Consider the following 18,035-nt stretch of genomic DNA (forward strand, 5'->3'; position numbering starts at 1 on the left):
TAGGTGGCTCGGCCAGTTAAGCATCTGACTCTTGATTTCCACTTAGGTCATGATCTCAGAGTCATGAGATCAAGCTCCACATCAGCTTCACACTCAGCCTGGAGTCTGCTTGAGAGTATCTCTCTCCCTCTGCTCTTTGGCCAATCTTACTTACTTACTTATTTAATTAATTAATAGAATCTTTAAAAAGAAAAGGAAAGACTTGGGTTTTGAAGTCAGACTATAGTCACATTGACGATATTAAGCTTTCTTATCCTGAGTGCTTCTTTCATTCAGTTATTTTTCAACATCTACTATGTGCCAGGTGCTGGAGTGGAAATAATACGCAGAAGTAGACTTGTTAGACATTACAATCTAGTGGAAGGGAAGGATATTAAGTAAACAGTCTCAAAAATATATGATTACAGACCTTGATAAATGCTTTACATTCATACCCTGCTGGTTGGAGTGTGAACTAATGCAGTCACGTTGTAAAGCAGCAAAGTAATGTCTTTTGAATATGCGTGTACACTGCACTCCATCAATTCCATTCCTGGGTAAAAACCTGGAGGAAGCATTACACTTGTGTACCTGTGTGTGTACCCAGGGACAAGTACAAGGGTATTTGAGTTATTACTCATATAGCCCCAAATTTGAATCAGCCCAAACTTCTACCAGTCACAGAATGGATAAATAAATTGTATTATATTCCTATAGTGGTGTACATATTTAAAATGAAGGAACTAAAGCTATATGAACAACATAGACCAATAAATTTTAAGCGAAAGAAGCAGGATATGGAAGAAATATAGAATGTTTGAGCTGACACACTGATTAAGTAAGCAGAGCTGATAGGGGAGGAAGGAGGTGTCTACATGATGGTGGTTGAGAAGAAAGTGGTCCAGAAATTGCAGCAAGATAATGGGAGGGAGATTGGCAGATTCAAGGTGACATAGGAGAATGGAGTGGTACCTATTAAGGCTGAAGAAGCAAAATGGGGCAGGGCAGGCTGGATGTATAAGCCTTATGAAGGATTTTGGTCTTTTATCTTACAAGAAACTGAACAGTTTTATTTAAACACAATGGGTAACATAATTGGATTTACGGAGAATCCAAATAATTGCAATTTTGGAGAAGAGATTGGAGAGAGGCCAGAGTGGATGCTAGGGAACCACATATAGAAGGAGATTAGTGGTCCAGATGAGAGGTGATATCATGGCAGCTTGTCCTGGATTATAGTGAGGGAGATGGAGAGAAGTAGATATATTTGAAAGATGTGTAGAAGATGCAATCAGTGACATTTTTGGCAGTAAAAACACCAGCGTTGTAGGGTCAATGCAATACAGCCTTCCTAGATGTATCACCTAGTCTTCCAGGGTCACTAGGTCTGGCTGGATAGAAGGGGTCTGGCTGGATGGAAGCAGCAGGTTCTCGGGCATTCCATGGACAAACTCAACTTGTTCAGTTGCTGTTCAGGAGCTTTTTCAGTTAACACAATCAGCTGTGTTTTTATATAAAAATTAAATATTTTCCCCCTTGGCTCTTAGCAAGTCTTCCCAAGAAGTAGCCTTGAGAGCACAGTATGACTCCTGTGGCAGTCCTGACAAAAATAAAAATGCCTGACCCGAATCTAATCATGAGGAAAAGTCAGAAACCCAAATTGAGAGGTATTCTACAAAATTAGTTGTCTCTAATTCTTCAAAAATATCCAGACCACAAAAGATAAAGACAGGAGGGTTCCAGATAAAAGCAGACTAAAGAGACGTGACAACTGAAGGCAATGTGTAGTCCTGTATTTTTCTTTTAAGGTAAAGGACATTTTGTGGACAATTGATATCATTTGAATAAGGTCTGTAGATTAAATAATAGATTCATAATGGTGTTTATTTCCTGATGGGATAGTTGAATGATGGCTATATAAGAGAATATCCTTATTTTTATAAAATATATACTGAAGAGTCAATGGACATTATATCTGCAACCTACTCTCAGATGATTCAGAAAAGAATTTATAAGCTCATATAGACTATGGGTACAAGCCTTGTGCAAAATATTGGCAGAACCTAGGTGAAAGGTATACGGAACTCTTCTGTTTCTGCAACTTTTCTGTAAGTCTCAATTCATTTTGATAAAAAAAAAATTTAAAATAAAAAAAAAAAGCCATGTGAAGGCAATGCCTATATTGGCTCTACCCATGCTGATGAGTTAATATGTCACTTGTTTTACCCCTCTAAAGTCCTACTGGAGAATTTATTTTAGAACTTATATGACTGGAAAAGTGATCTTTCATCTGAACATCACTGTATTTTTGTCTTCTAATAGTAAAAGCTATATAATCATCTTTTTTCTTCTAACTCTACAAGCCAGAAAGCTCAGAGTTAAAATTGAACACTCAAGCTAAAATATTGAACCTTCTGTCTGCCATATTTCCACTCTGATTTTCATTAGTCTTATATTCCATGTGTTACTGTGATATCTCTGTGTGTGTATGTGTGTGAGTATGCACACGTGTATTGAGGCAGTATTTAAAATATATTCAGCCTTTATTCAGTTTCCTATGGCTGCTATAACAAATTACTCCAAATTTGGTGGCTTAAAACAATGCACATTTATTTTCTTAAGGTTCTGGAGACCAGGAGTCCAAAATCAGTTTTACTAAGCTGAGATCAGATGTTGGCAGGGCCTACTCCCTCTGAGGATTCCTGGGTGGAATCTGTTCCTTGCCTCTTTGAGATCCTGGTGGCTGCTGGTTTACCTTGGCTTGTGGCCACATCATTCTTCTTGGCCTCCATAGTCGTATTGCCTTCACATCTGTGGCCAGTCTCCCTTATGTTTGCACTTAGAGCCCATCTAGACAATCCTGGATTATCTCTCCATCTCGGGATCCTTGATGTAATCACATTTACAAAATCTTTTTTTCCCTTATAAGGTAACATTCACAGGTTGTAGGGATTGGACATAGGTATTCTTGGGGGGGGAGGAGCATTATTCAGCATTCCATACCCTTTGTGAAAGAAGTGACACATAAATGCCTTTTTAAAAGTAAGTAAAAATATATTAGTTTATTTCTATATTCTAATTCAAATATATATATATTCCTTTGCTTTATTCTGATAAAGCAAAGGAATCAGATTTTTACATTGTGACTTTCAATCACTTTTATGAATGGCATCTAGTTTTCTATCTCCTGTTTAGTTATTGCTGGAGTAGAGAAATATATTTGATCTCAAAACATTGATCTTATATCCACTAACCTTGCTAAATACTCTCTTGCTGAGTTTTAAAATGTGCATGTGTCATGCACTGTCGGCATGCATAATATCTTTCCCAGTAATTTTTAAACTATAGAGCTGGGTGACCTAATGTAGTTTCAATGGTTAGGGAAGGCTTCTGTAAGACAGTAAGGCTGAACTATAATATTCTGGTTGGAAAAAAGTGTGGTTCAAGCAGAGAGGACAGTATGAGCTATATCTATGAGTTCCTGTCACCTGCAAAATTTTGCCTCTTTCCTTCTCAGTATCTCTGGTTGTTGTGAACTTTTGTCTAGTTGTGTTTGTCAAGATCTCCAGTATTTTGGTGAGCAGTTAGGATAATAAAGTAATCTATTCTTGTTCCTTATGTTAGAGAGAATGTATCTAAAATTTCTCCAGTGAGCATGGTATTTGCTGGAGATTTTTGAGATATATACCCTTTATGATATTGAGGAAATGATCTTCACTAGGCTTCAGGACAGATGATCAGTATCCTGTGCTTGAATAGCTACTAAGCATTATTTTATTTGGCAGTCCAATTCCATAGCCACAGAGCTCCATGTCTGTGAACTTCATGAGGGCAGTGACCATTGACTCGCAATGGCATCCGCAGTGTCTGGCACAGGGCCTGGGACTTAATTAGGCATTCAATATTGAATGAATGATCGGATGAATGGAAGATTCTTAATACGTATTTGTTGGATGAATGAATTAAAGTTATTAGCAAATTATTATTTAAAGTCAGCCAAAAATCTCACTACTTTCCATACCCCTCATAAAATGAATTGAGTTCGTGGTGCTGCCATTCTTGCTTCCTCTCAGCCCCTGGCACAGTCAGCTAGTCATTTGACATATGAAGGAATAAATGAGTGAGTCAGTCCCGGAACATTCTGCCCATGGCCATTAGACTTTGCCCCTAAAGATTCACATTTATTTGAACTGAAGCCAGGTGGCTGAAGATGATTTAATCAGGACAAAAATAAAATGCTCTCTTTAATAGAATAATTGCTTATTTCATTTTCTCCTTTAAGTTAGCCATTCATCTCATGCCACTGTCTTTCAATTTCTATATGTTGTCCACGAAGTAGTAGAAGTGATGACTCTAATGAAGTTGAGTATTCAAAGGACTGTGTTATTGTGTGACTAGAGCGTTGAGAATTCCAGTATTAAACTGGAGGAGGGTTGGCTACAGTGGCAGGCTTAAAGTTGACATCAAAAAGACAAAGTGACTTCCAGCAGCGGTGGTTCGAGCGGCCGAAGCAAGATGGGTCAAAGTCAGAGTGGTGGTCATGGCCCTGGAGGTGGCAAGAAGGATGACAAGGACAAGAAAAAGAAATATGAACCTCCTGTACCAAGTAGAGTGGGGAAAAAGAAGAAGAAAACAAAGGGACCAGATGCTACGAGCAAGCTTCCACTGGTGACATCTCACACTCAATGCCGGTTAAAATTATTGAAGTTAGAGAGAATTAAAGACTATCTTCTCATGGAAGAAGAATTCATTAGAAATCAGGAACAAATGAAGCCTTTAGAAGAAAAGCAAGAGGAGGAAAGATCTAAGGTGGATGATCTGAGGGGAACCCCAATGTCAGTAGGAACCTTGGAAGAGATCATTGATGACAATCATGCCATCGTGTCTACATCTGTGGGTTCAGAACACTATGTCAGCATTCTTTCCTTTGTAGACAAGGATCTGCTGGAACCAGGCTGCTCTGTCCTGCTCAACCACAAGGTGCATGCTGTCATAGGGGTGCTCATGGATGACACAGATCCCTTGGTCACAGTAATGAAGGTAGAAAAGGCCCCCCAGGAAACCTATGCTGATATCGGGAGATTGGACAACCAAATCCAGGAAATTAAGGAATCCGTGGAGCTTCTTCTCACTCATCCTGAATATTATGAAGAGATGGGTATAAAGCCCCCAAAGGGGGTCATTCTCTATGGTCCACCTGGCACAGGTAAAACCTTATTAGCCAAAGCAGTAGCAAACCAAACCTCAGCCACTTTCTTGAGAGTGGTTGGCTCTGAACTTATTCAGAAGTACCTAGGCGACGGGTCCAAACTCGTTCGGGAATTGTTCCAAGTTGCAGAAGAACATGCACCATCCATCGTGTTTATTGATGAAATCGATGCCATTGGAACAAAAAGATACGACTCAAATTCTGGTGGGGAGAGGGAAATTCAACGAACGATGTTGGAACTGTTGAACCAGTTGGATGGATTTGATTCAAGGGGTGATGTGAAGGTCATCATGGCCACAAACCGGATAGAAACCTTGGATCCAGCACTTATCAGACCAGGTCGCATTGACAGGAAGATTGAGTTCCCCCTGCCTGACGAAAAGACTAAGAAGCGCATCTTTCAGATCCACACAAGCAGGATGACGCTGGCTGATGATGTGACCCTGGACGACTTGATCATGGCTAAGGATGACCTCTCTGGTGCTGACATCAAGGCCATCTGCACAGAGGCTGGTCTGATGGCCTTGAGAGAGCGTCGGATGAAAGTAACAAATGAAGACTTCAAGAAATCTAAAGAAAATGTTCTTTATAAAAAAACAAGAGGGCACCCCCGAGGGACTGTATCTCTAGCGGACCAGAGCTGCCTTCAAGGAGATGGTTGGGCATGTCCTGACCCCTCCGAGGAAGGAGGTGGGGGAAGCCCCCGGAGGAAACCATGTTCCAGTTGATCTTTCTTAGCAAAACCTCCCGTGTACCTTTTTGCGCGTGATGTGTAGGACACCCCCTGGGCTGCCTTCCTCTGTGGGTCACGTGCAGTGCTCTGTCCCCAATAAAGCGTGCTCCCCCTCCAAAAAAAAAAACAAAGTAAGGACATATACAGATTTATTGGGGAACAATCGAGGGATGTTGGTTCTCCTAAAAGAGGCAGGAAGTTAGGTAAGAAATGTCTTAGTAGTTTTAAATACTTGATGAAGGTGATTGTAATCCTGCGTGTACTTCCCATTTCAAAAGGGAATTTCATTTCATAAGTTAGTTCATGTAACCAGTACTAGAATGTCCAGTGCCTCGAAATTGATTAACTTTCCCTAACTTGGGTCTCTGTTCAGAAAGCCTTTGATGACACTGTCTTGCGTAGAAGGTAAAAGTCAATTTGTGTAGCCCTCTTCAGGTCTCTCCACCTCCTCTCCCAGCACACTGTCTGCTCCAGCTACATGTTGCAGATCCTACAAGAAGGGTCTTCCTTCCCTGGAGTTTTTGGAAAAGGCTCAGAGACCAGATCACCTCTGCAGGACTTGCTAAAAGATTGTAAAACTTGCCCTGGGATATAAAAGTAATGATGGAAGAAGTCAAAAGCGAGGACTAAGGAAAGAGGCTGAGGTTGACTGTTGTGTCTAAGCTAGAAGGCAGGAAGTGAGGGCTGCTTTGGGAATAGGCTGTATGTCCACTAAAAACAAGACAAAGGTGTGTGTGGGTCCAGCACAAGGGGGAGCCAGCTCGGCATATCTTTAATTGGAACCCATCCAAAAGGTTCACCTGAAGGATCAGTGTGTTTCCAATAGACGGGTAAACCACCTGAAGACCAGGACTGAAAAGGACTTGCAAGCAGAGCAATGGACAGAGAATAAGCTAGCTTCAAGTGCACCGCAGTGGGGAGGTAGAGTCCCCAGAGGACATTGTAGTGAAACACCAAGACCACATGACGAAGGAGCCCATCCTGGATAGGGACCCCACCCTGAGGATACATGGAAACCCAATCATGACCAGATCTGTCAAGTAGGACCTTCCCTAGGTACCCCACCCCCTATGTGGCATGCAGAGCCCAGGGAGGAGAAGGTAGAGCAAAAAACAAAAAAAGAGAGAGAGAGAGAGAGAGAGAGAGAGAGAGAGAGAGAGGGGCAGGATTGCTTCCTCCCTGTCTTCTTCTCCGGGTATGCTTCTAAGCCTGAAATAAACTGTAGCTGGAGGAGGGAGAACTTTTAATTCAGTTAAGATGGGAGTTTTAATTATTACAATGGAGTGCACACATTTAATGCTTGGAGGTAGACAGTAGACTTTTTGTAATTTAAGAGTTTCAGGATACTATGGAACCACCTAAAATTCTATCTCAGGACAAGGAGAAACAGTTCACAGAAAAAATTTGACAGAGAGTAGAGGAGCGAATAAAGCTGTTTTCCCACTATACACCTACCTGTAAGCGTCCTTCAATAACCTAGGACATACATGAGGCTCTGTTCATTCTCGCCTCCCCTCCTGTATTGACAAATCTCTTTCTCTACTTAATCATTGAAAATTAGAGTATGCTCTAATAGCTGTCTTTAAAGAACCAGAAGGAGGGAGGGAGAAAAACTCTCTTGACCCCATATCCCACTCCTAATACCCCCATTTATCTGCTCATCTTTACTTTTCCGCCCCCATCTATCATTCTCCTCCTTGTTCACACCACTCCCGCTGTATTACTAATATAAGATAGCAAGCACCTCCCTGCCACGGGGCCTTTGCACTTGCTCTTGCCTTTCTGCTTGTATCATGCCTAGCTGCATGCTTCCCTCCCTCCATCCCTTACAGTCTCTGGTTAATGCAACCTCATAATTAAGGTCCACCCAGATCACCCGCTATTAAAATAACCATGCCCTCACCATACTACTTAACCTCTCTCCTGCTTCCTTTTTCCAAATAGCATTATCAGAGCTGACATATTATGTATTTGAATATTCATGTGTTTTCATCACCCCACTCTCCACCAGATGATATGTTCCATGAAAGTGGGAGTTTGTTTTTTCATAGCTATGTCCCTGACCCCTTGAACAATGCTTTGAATATAGTAGACACTTACATTCAAGAGATACTTCTTGAATGAAGGACTGCTTTCTAATTTGCCCTAGCCTTTCCCCATGCCCTTCCTTCAGTCAAGAAAGCTTCTTTTCCCTGTTCCTTACATCTGCGCCCCAGCTGAGCCTGTTAAGATCCTGGGCTTCCTTTCCATACCCCTCCTCTGTGCTGCCACCCTAGCCAGACTTCATCTTTCTCCCCAGGACTCCTAGCTCTCAGCTCTGTTGCACTTTAATCAAGCTCATGATCTTAGCTACTGCAAGATCTTAGCCACTTAAGCCACTCTGACTTACGTGTTCTTGATTTTTAGGTTTACAGATGACTAACTCAGCAACCGCAGGTCCTTCTCACACTGTGGAACTGGAAACGTGGCCATCTTTGAACTGCGTGCAACAGTGTGCATCCTAAATCTAGAATTTTCAGTCCCACAGCCCCACCACATGTATTTTTCCTTGTTCCTTCTCTTTGTCCTGTTGATCTTCTTGTTCTTCTTCTCCCCCTCTGCCACCTCCTCCTCCCCCTCCCCGCCTTCCCCTATTTGTCCTCCTCCCCTTGCTCCCCCTCTTCCTTCCTCTCCTCCACACGTCCAGGGGCACATGATATACCCATCACTTTCTTCAAGCTTCTTTTATTTAATGTTAAGGAAAAAGCCCATCTCTTCCACTGAGTGTCCTTCCCTGTGACTGGGGAGTGAAAATACTTCCTTTTATGTGGCCTACTTAAGCGTTGAGATGGCCCTGATCAGTTATAATCAAAGGCTGAGTGGTGGCAGTCAGCAGTGGCTTAGATGAACTTTTCATCTGGTTTATACATGGGGGAAATGACTTGGGTCTGTGGATCCCATGACAGCATTTTAGAGCTTCCCTTGAAAGCTTTGGGAGATGAGGCTGATCAGTCACCTTACCTCTGTGCCTTCCTGATAGGATCCCATTAGGTTTTTGGCCAAGAAAGTGGTAATATTTCATGGCAGAACTTGGAAAAGTTAAAAATTTACAGATGAACTAATGCTTTTCTTTTTTTTCCCTCTCTTTCTCTTAACTTATTCCTTATTTTTATACCCTGAGACCATTTGCATGAGGAGGAATTTCATTAGAATCCCCAGGTGAAAAATTCTTCATTGGACAAAATTGGGCCTAGAGATAAAATGACCTCACAACTTGTGCTGAACGAGATAGATTAATTGGTATCCTGGGTAGCTTGTTTGTGAACATAAACACTGCCTCTTCTCTAAAGTTGGCCTGAGCTTCCTCCCATGACCCCAGACAAAAATAGTCTCACCTTCCTTTGTGTTACTGTAGCACTTTATTTATATGTCTGTTGTTATACTCATTTTATTTTATGAAAATGTATTAAATGTGTATCCCTGCCACGAGACCTTGAGCTCTCAGGGACGGCTGCTGTGGCTCATTCATCTCTGCATACTCAAGGTCTTACATGTAGCAGACAGACAGTAAAAGTTGAAAGAATATACTGAGCCACAGTCTGTCTAGTCCAATCAGTAGAGTCACCGGGCATTTGTTGAGTAACTGCTTGTAAACCAGATATTTTAACATATTTGGTAAACTCTCTTCCCTCACAGTTTCCCTACAAAGCATTGCTATCCCTGCTTTATAGATGGGAGAGTGGGTGAGGGATTTACCAGTCACATAGTAAGTGGCAGATCTAGCTTTGATTTCAAGTCACTAGAAGCCATATTCTATGGTCTGTCTCCTTCATTAGAGCTTAACACATTTTTCAGGCACCCATCTGTAATGTTTAGCTATCAACTCTATAAAAATATGAAAAATATTCCTGTAACTGTAATCACCCATTTGATGAACAGAATGGGAGACCCAGAAGGCACATGTCAAGATCATCTAACTCAGTACTCTCACTTACAGAAGATGGAATGGAGCCCCAGAGAAGAAAAAAGATCTTAGCCAAAATCTCTCCTACCGGTTTGGAAACATGTTATCCTTCTCCTTTCCATATCCCCTAAAGTAATTATTCTGAGTCCTTAGCATTCTAATGACCCACTGCACAGCATGGTGCATGCCGATCAGTCAACTCACCGTGGAATTATTATTCACCTTTCTCCTCCAGCCCTGCTCCAGGACATTCTATGTTCTCTGCTGCTTCTCCCTTTGCCTCCTCTCCCTCTACCTGCTATCCCCTTCCCTCCACTCCTTCTCCTCTTTAACCCCCACTTCAGATCTGGGCTCAGGCATCACCACTTCCCAGAAGTTTTCAGAATAAATGAGGTGGAGTATCTATGTACTCCCATGGCACATACCTCTCTCTCAGTGCGTACTCCTCAGTGGTTAGTTACCTGGGTTTATGTCTTCCTTGTTCACGTGGCTATGAATTCCTTGAGGGCTGGTACTGTGGCTCATTCATTTATATTAGCACTTGTGTCTAATATAGTCCCTGGTACAAAGTTGGCTTTCAGTAAATTTTGAATGAAACAGTCATTTAGCAGCATTCCACTGTGAAGTGTGCTAAGTTTTGGAGATGTAGTGGTGGTGAATGCTCACCTTTTTGATATCTTGAAGGTGTTCTTGAAGACTCTCCCAGTACTGAGGACCCAAAGGAACCCACCATTTTTTAATGCCACAACTATATACTGATATCTCTAATGTTTGAATGCTTTTGTTGAGTTGTACCAAGAACTTCTATAGAAAGGTCTGGTGTGGCATATGTAGGAGAGCCTCTCACCATCTTAAATGCATCCATGTCCTTTTTATAGTATGGTACAGCTGACTATAGGTTGTGTCCCTATGCAACATCTGTCTTCTTACCAAAATCAAATCTTTAAATTAAGTGACTGAGGCTCTCCTCTGGTGCATCATCCTACAGGAGACCAGAAGGATGATGGCTTTGGGGGAATAAAAGGTTTTTTTTTTTTTTTTTTTACTTCTCTCAAATCATGTATATCCATTCTCAATATTATATACCAACAGAGAAAAAGGAACAGTCTTAATTTTGACTAACATTTTCTGTCTAGATGAACTTGAGTGATTCATTTGATTTTTTTATTTTTTAGGACCTCCATCTCTTTCTCTAAAAAGCAATGGCCTTGGGGTGCCTGGATGGCTCAGTTGGTTAAGTGTGTGACTCTTGGTTTTGGCTTTGGTCATGATTTTAGGGTTGTGAGATTGAACCCCATGTTGGGCTCCATGCTCAGCGAGGAGTCTGCTTGAGATTCTCCCTTTGCCCCTCCTCCCTGCTCTCATTTATTAATAAGTGTTTAAAAAATAAAATAAAAAGCAACGGCCTTTCCTACTTTCTAGATGTATCAAGTATTGGTTGAATAAGTGATTGTAAGAGCTGTCTGGAAACCCTCTGTAGCATGTAGACATTTTAGATGCATTGAAGCAGGCTGGGAGGAGGGGATATTTAATGAGGAACATACTTGATGTAGGGTATTGCCTTCATGGAAGAGTACCTTTGCCTTTTGCCTCATGCAAGAGCCCCTCTGTAAGGTGTTGGGTTCTAGGCTGGTGCCCTTATCTGAGTCCAACTCTGGTGATGATCCTCACAAAGACTTTTGGAGTAGGTAGAGCTAGTGGAGTGCATTTAAGCCAGAGTCCTCAGGGAGAGTCAGGATTTGGAAAACTAAATTCAAATGCTAGCCATCTGGACCATCCATGTCATGGAAGAGGGATGAAGGGAGGGTCTTGGGACACATGTTAACTGAATCAGGGCAGAGCATGTCTGAAGTGGCTGACAGTTGATCCCTGCCCCTTTGAGATGCCCCAGGATCACCATTTATGTATTGGCAGATCAGGTGGTTAAAAATCCAAGGTCAAGGTAGCAGTTGACCTTGAAAGCATAGAGGGTCTGAAGGTCATAGGGAAGGTGATTTGGGAAAGAGGAGATGGGTAGAATGAGGTGAAGCAGTGAAGGGGTTTTGGAGAAAAATATTTTGAGGCAAGGCCTCTTTTCCCCTGCCTGGAACTGTTGACTTAGCAAAAAAGAAGAAACCACACATACTTACCCACCATGGAGCTGATCTGGAGCTTGGAGCCTCCAGAGGGCCAGGGAAGGCCCAGCTCTGTGTGGAACACTTACGTAGCCTGTGACCACAAACTTTTGGGCAACATAACAGGTGATTATCATTCATTATGCATTCAGTTGTGAATCAGAACAAACTGAAATGAACCACTGTGCAAGTCCAGCCTCTGGTAATCCTGAATACATGCTGGAGAGGGGATGGCAGTGGGTCTGTGGACTGCTAGCTACAAAGCAACCGAAACATAAATTGGGATTATTTCCCCATTGCCTTCAATAGAATAATTCCAACCACTTAGCCTGCCATGAAAGAACCTTCATGATCTGACCTCTGCTTGTCCTCCCACTCATAGGTTTGTTTTTTGTTTTTTTTTTGTTTTGTTTTGTTTTTTTTGTTTTTTTTATATCTCCTGCTCCAAGCCTTATCTTAAGCAAGTTATTTAACCCCTGTAAGCCTCAGTTCCTGCATCTGTAAAATGGGGCTACCAATACCTGTCTTACTAGGCCTGTAATAATTATTAAATGAGGTAGTGCATGTAAAGCTACTGACATAGTCCTTTGCTTGCGGTATATGGCAATTCAACGTTTGTGGGATTTTTTTTCTACGTTCCAGCCAAACCATAACAGTCTCTTCAAGCCATTGTTGTACTAAGAACTGTTTTGAGGTGCTTATCAGAGTATCTTGCTATTTGTAGATTAACTGTCACATACCCTAACTACACTGAAAATGGGGGCAAGAGCAACATCTCTTCATCTCTGTTTGCACAGAACCTAACCCCCATAGTAGGTGCTCAAGTAAATGTATACTGAAGAATTGCTTGAAGTGTCTCTGTTCTGGAGAATCTTGACTCTCAGCAGTCCCCAGATGCTTTGTGCGCCCCCCTCTCATTACCCATATTAGGCACCTACTGTGTGTGGGGAAACCACACCAGGTGCTTGGCACACACGATCTCAGTTAATAGCCCTACCCCTCCAGAAGGCAGCTATTACGTAAACTCTTGACAGATGAGTACAGAGCCTCAATTAACAGAAATGCCTCAAGTGTAAACATTAGATGATTTTTTTTACCGTGAACTCACTAGGAACCCAAGTTGAGATCCAAACAATCCTCTTGGTCTGGCATGAAAAATGAGACCCAGATTTCTTCCACCTAAAACTCACTGTGTCTCCAGCTATTCCCACCCTCTACTGGCACCACTGTTGTTTGCACCTTACCAGGATTAGCCGGGCCAGTCTGTACTCTGAACTCAGAAAAGTAGAGATTAAACATTTCCTGGCTTAAAAAAAAGTAAGAGTACAGAAAGTTTAATAATCAGCTCTTGTTGATAATTTACTATGTACAGGTGGTATGTCAGGGCTTTCTCTGCATCGTGTCAGTTCTTTCCCAATGTCTTGGAAGGTGAATAGTCTCCCATGCCTTTTACCCTGGAGGAAACTGGCACTTGTCGGGGTCTCATAGCTGGATCATGCGGTTATGGTTCCTGACCTGGCTGAACCAAAACTCTCTCTCTCTCTCCAAGGCACTAGGCTGTCTGAAGGAAACAGTGTCACTGGCCCCAGGCTTCACTAACCCCCCACACCCTTCTCTGTATCCCCCAGAGGCAGGTGTGCAGGGATGTTTCCTACTTCCATGGCTGAGTGCTCAGTCACCACCCTAAGTGCACAGGCCAGTGAAATGGAAAAATAGCTCTTACTCCTCACTCTGTCATCTGTCCCTCAGGTGAGAGCCAGATTCTCAAATTGCTAGGCCAATGGCGAAGAAGTCTACACCACACACACAGAGTATCAGCACACACAGAGTTCTGCCGGAATTCACACATCCTGGAAGCCAGGCTGGCATTGGTGGCCAGTTTCATTTAATCTTGTTTCTGATTACTGCATGATGAGTGGAGAGATGGAGGAAGGCAGGATCGTACGGAAGCACGTGGATCTCCAGAAATTGGGGTTTGGTTTTCTCGTTGAGAGTCCCTTTAGGCACTACCTGGACCGGTCTCTGCAAACCCACAGCAAAAACTCAAATGTCCGGGAAGGGGGAGGGCTGGTTCCACTGGCCCCTTATCTGACTTTTGTAGTTCTTTGAGTTAGCCAGATATAGTAAGAAGAGCCCGGCCTTCAGAGTCAGACGGACTCAGATCACTTCTGCCACTTGGTACCTATATGACCATAAACACATCTTTGAACATCTGTGAGTCACAGTTTCTTCACCTTAGACTGGAGAAAATGGCTGGATTATCATGAAGATTGTGCATGAGAATGTGTATAAAACAATCAGCACCTAGTAGGCAAATGTCAGGCTGCCTACCCTCCCTTCCTTACCCTCCCCATTCACCTGTAATGCCTTCAAAAAAAAAAAAAAAAGCTCATTATAATTGTCATTTGTTATTTTTGTGAGCTAAATGTGTTACTGATTAATAACACAAAAACTGTTTAAACCACTCTCACAGGACTGTAACCCTGCCCTGCATCATGTCATATCATTTCACAGATAGCTGGGGGTTTTCCCCTTTTTTTTCTTCCCTATTGCCCCCTTTTTTCTCCTTTCTCTAAGGAAGTCCAGATGGGCCTGATACATTCCTATACACTGGGTAGCCTCTGCCAAGGGTTAAAATCAGGTCTCTTTCACATGCAGATGATCTATTCATAACAAAAGCTGCCTCCTGGCCCTGAGCCGGAGCTGAACACTGTTCCTCTCAAGTCCTCCTTTCATTTGTTTCTGATTGTTCCACAGTGTTTACATATCTGACTTATTACCATGGTCTTTTCTAGAGTACAGGCAGAGGGCAAACCCCCCTGGGTCCGCCTTCCCTCTGAGTGCCTTTTCTTCCTTCAGTCTTACCTCTGTGGACCATTTGTCTTTCTTAGGAACTCATTCAAATAGGGAAGCGATTTTTAAGTCTTTCCTTTCCTTTCTTTTTTTTTTTTTCTTCAACATGAGAGTCACTCAGCATTCTCAAAGAACTGCTGTTGAATATGGAGAAGAGGGAAAAGATACCACTGGAATGTATTCTCTCTCTCTCTCTCTCTCTCTCTCTCTCTTTTTCTCTTCTCTCCCTCCCTCCCTTCCTCTCCAACAGGAAAATCCTATCATGTCCACTGACTTTTCAAGGGGCATCTTCCATTTAGGGCACAAGGGGAGCTGGGCCGGCCCCAGACCAGATGTTGAAGATGGTGCTATCGGCTGTGTCCTTGCCTCTCCTGTTGACAGCTTTTTTTATCCTCTCAGAAGGGTGTCTCAGGAAGCCTGTGGACTCTTGAGTCAGATTGAGTCTAAAACCTGGTTCTACCTCTTGGTGAGCCTGTGAACTTGAATTAACATCTCTGAAGCTCAGTTTTCCATCAAAACTGGGCGACATGGGTTTGTGCAGTATCTCAGGTGAGAGAAATGGATGTAAAGTGCCCCGTGTGGGGATGACAGAAGCTTCACACAGACGTCCCTTCAGTTGATGGCGGTGGCTCCCTGGCACACCGTCCTGTGGCGGATTCCAAGGCCAGGCCCCACGATGGCAGGAAGGCGGGCCCGGATAACCGCCTGACATGGGCGTGCTGGTACATGTGTGCTGTCCCTGACAACCTGTTAGGTAACCAAAGAACATGGGGTTCCTACCCTCTCTCTCCATCCTTCTCCTGACCTCCTCCCATCTAACCATCATGATTTATTTTTTTTAAGAAATTTTTTGAATTTTATTTATTTATTCATGAGAGAGAGGCAGAGACACAGGCAGAGGGAGAAGCAGGCACTATACATGGAGCCCGATGTAGGACTCGATCCCAGGACTCCAGGATCACGCCCTGGGCCAAAGGCAGGTGCTGAACACTGAGCCACCCAGGCATCCCCCATCACAATTTTTTAATGCTTTTTGCAATCTGCTTTGTTATAGAGAAGATGTGAGGGATGAAGTCTTTCACCTGAAGACTCAGTAAATACCTGTCGGTTGATAATACTGTTGCTCTCTCTCAGGGAACTACACAAGTGTCTATGCATAATTTTTAGTTCTCCTTGCCTGGCGACTTTATAGCCTTCTCATCTTGTTTTAGGCCAAAACTGCAGAAAGATTTCTAAAGATCGGGATTCTTCAGATCCAGACTTGTATGGGCACATCCCAAATTCCCTGAGCCAAACCTGAGAAGCAGGAGTGGGCTCTTTGGGGGAGTGCTTCCAAAAGGCAGTGATTGATGCGAATGCCCAGGAATTCTGACTTCTTTCAAGAGAGGCCCTGATATAATTCAGCCAAGCTTCTCTTTGCCTTTACGCCATACGCTGTCAACAGGGTCCGTCTCACTTGTGTTTGTTCCCAGTGACAGATCTTTCAAATAGAAATTAATCCATCTGAGTGATTGTGTTGATTCGTAGCTTGTTTTTCTCTAGAGCCAATACAAACCCTGTACCCTACTTCAGAATTCTCGTCAAGGTGGTGTCAGATCTTACTTTTTAAAATTAAATGCCTCCGTGTAATCTGCTCCATAAATAAGAAGTACACCTTGGCCAGTATAGAGGTGATGATATTAGTACAGGCTCCATTTCCCTGGGTCACTGAATGTACCAGGCACTGTACCAAGGCCTGTAATAGACTGTACCACATTTCATCTGTACAAGTCTATAAAAGAGGTCCTATTTGCCCCGTTTTTCAGATGAACACCCCGAGGACTAGAGTCACATAGCAAGTTAGGACTAAACATTGAGAGTCAGACCAGACAATCTCTAAATCTGTGATCAGATTGATGATACAATATCTGAGACCAGACACTGGAATCCAAACAAAAGGTCGTAGCAAGGGAAACTCAGAAGCTGATCAGGAGCTGGGCAGGAAGAGGAGGTGTCCACAGTTTCACAGTCAGAAATCAGAGGCTGTCTGACAGAGGTGCTGTGCGTGGGGCGGCCACGCGCTCGTTACAGGGAAAAGGCTGTGTCATCCCTGTCCACGCCTGCTGATCAGCCTTGGCTGTATGGCCGCCCTAGCGTCTTTTTAACTGAAATCTCTAAGAGAGAGCTGCTTTTCCTAACAGCTAGTTCAGAATCAAACGAGGGCGTTGGCTGGGTCATATTTGAGAAGTGCTCAATTAGTCTTATGCTCATTCCTGGGGACGTGACAGAAATAGAAGATACGGTTTTGACTCTCAGAGTCCAGCTCACTATGTGACATTGGAACAGAGCTAAGAATCCATCTGGTGACCACCACACCAAAAAGGGTATCCTCTCTCCTCTCATTAGCTGCCTCCCCTTCCCCCACACACGCCACCAGCCCCTCCTCCCTGCCTCACAGGATCCACAGAAGAGCCCAATAACTGTTTACCCACCACAGATTGTTTAGGCTGTGAAAAAGATGCAAGCTAGGATTTTTATATCTTTGGGGTCATACGGCTCTTGGAGCTTTCAAGGCTGAAAGCTGGTCTGAGCTCCCTGGAGCCAGTCAGGAATCTGTATAGAGGAGGCTAAGTGTGGCTTCTTGTCTGCAAGGGAGAGAAAATTGGGGGAGATTTTAGGAAGGCCTCAAAGTTTTCTTGGCTATTCAGTCTCTTGCAAAGCAACTTTGGGTGTGTTTTAAGTGTATCTGAATGAGAAACATATGGATTACATTTCTATTGTGATCGCATATGGGTTTCGAAATGATGAAGAATAAGGAATTCGGGGTTTAAGGAGTCCAAAATACTTGGCAAAGAACTCAGGACATTGCAAGCAACATTTGGCTGTCTCCCTCCATCCCAAATTTGTGGACTGCTTGGTTGGGTGACAAACCCATTCAGTGCCCTCCTGCCGGCTCAAACTGCTAAACCCCAAGAGATATCTGTGGACAGGTTTCATGTGTTCTTGTTTTGCTCAAACTGAAATAAAGGGATTGGATTTCTAGGAAGGGCATACTCTATCCTGGAGGACTCTTAACCTTTCCGAAACCTCCAGATAGAGGAGAGGAAAGTTTGGCAAGCCTGAGCTTTATTAACTATGTGCCACATTAACTCTGTGATTGAACACGTGTTCTATTCTATTATTGCTCTGAATGTCTGTGACACTGTTATTAGTTTTAGCCATTAG

General features: G+C 43.0%; 1 protein-coding gene and 1 pseudogene across 8 annotated transcripts in view; both read left to right on the forward strand.

Moving 5' to 3' along the window:
* The window catches only part of FGGY (FGGY carbohydrate kinase domain containing), a 416,661-nt gene that overhangs the window by 256,754 nt on the left and 141,872 nt on the right, over positions 1-18,035 (forward strand). The window lies entirely within an intron of this gene.
* On the forward strand, positions 4,465-5,818 carry LOC129497630 (26S proteasome regulatory subunit 4-like; annotated as a pseudogene).

This window comes from Nyctereutes procyonoides, unplaced genomic scaffold, assembly GCF_905146905.1.
Source record: "Nyctereutes procyonoides isolate TBG_1078 unplaced genomic scaffold, NYPRO_anot_genome, whole genome shotgun sequence".
Classification (NCBI taxonomy): Eukaryota; Metazoa; Chordata; class Mammalia; order Carnivora; family Canidae; genus Nyctereutes; species Nyctereutes procyonoides.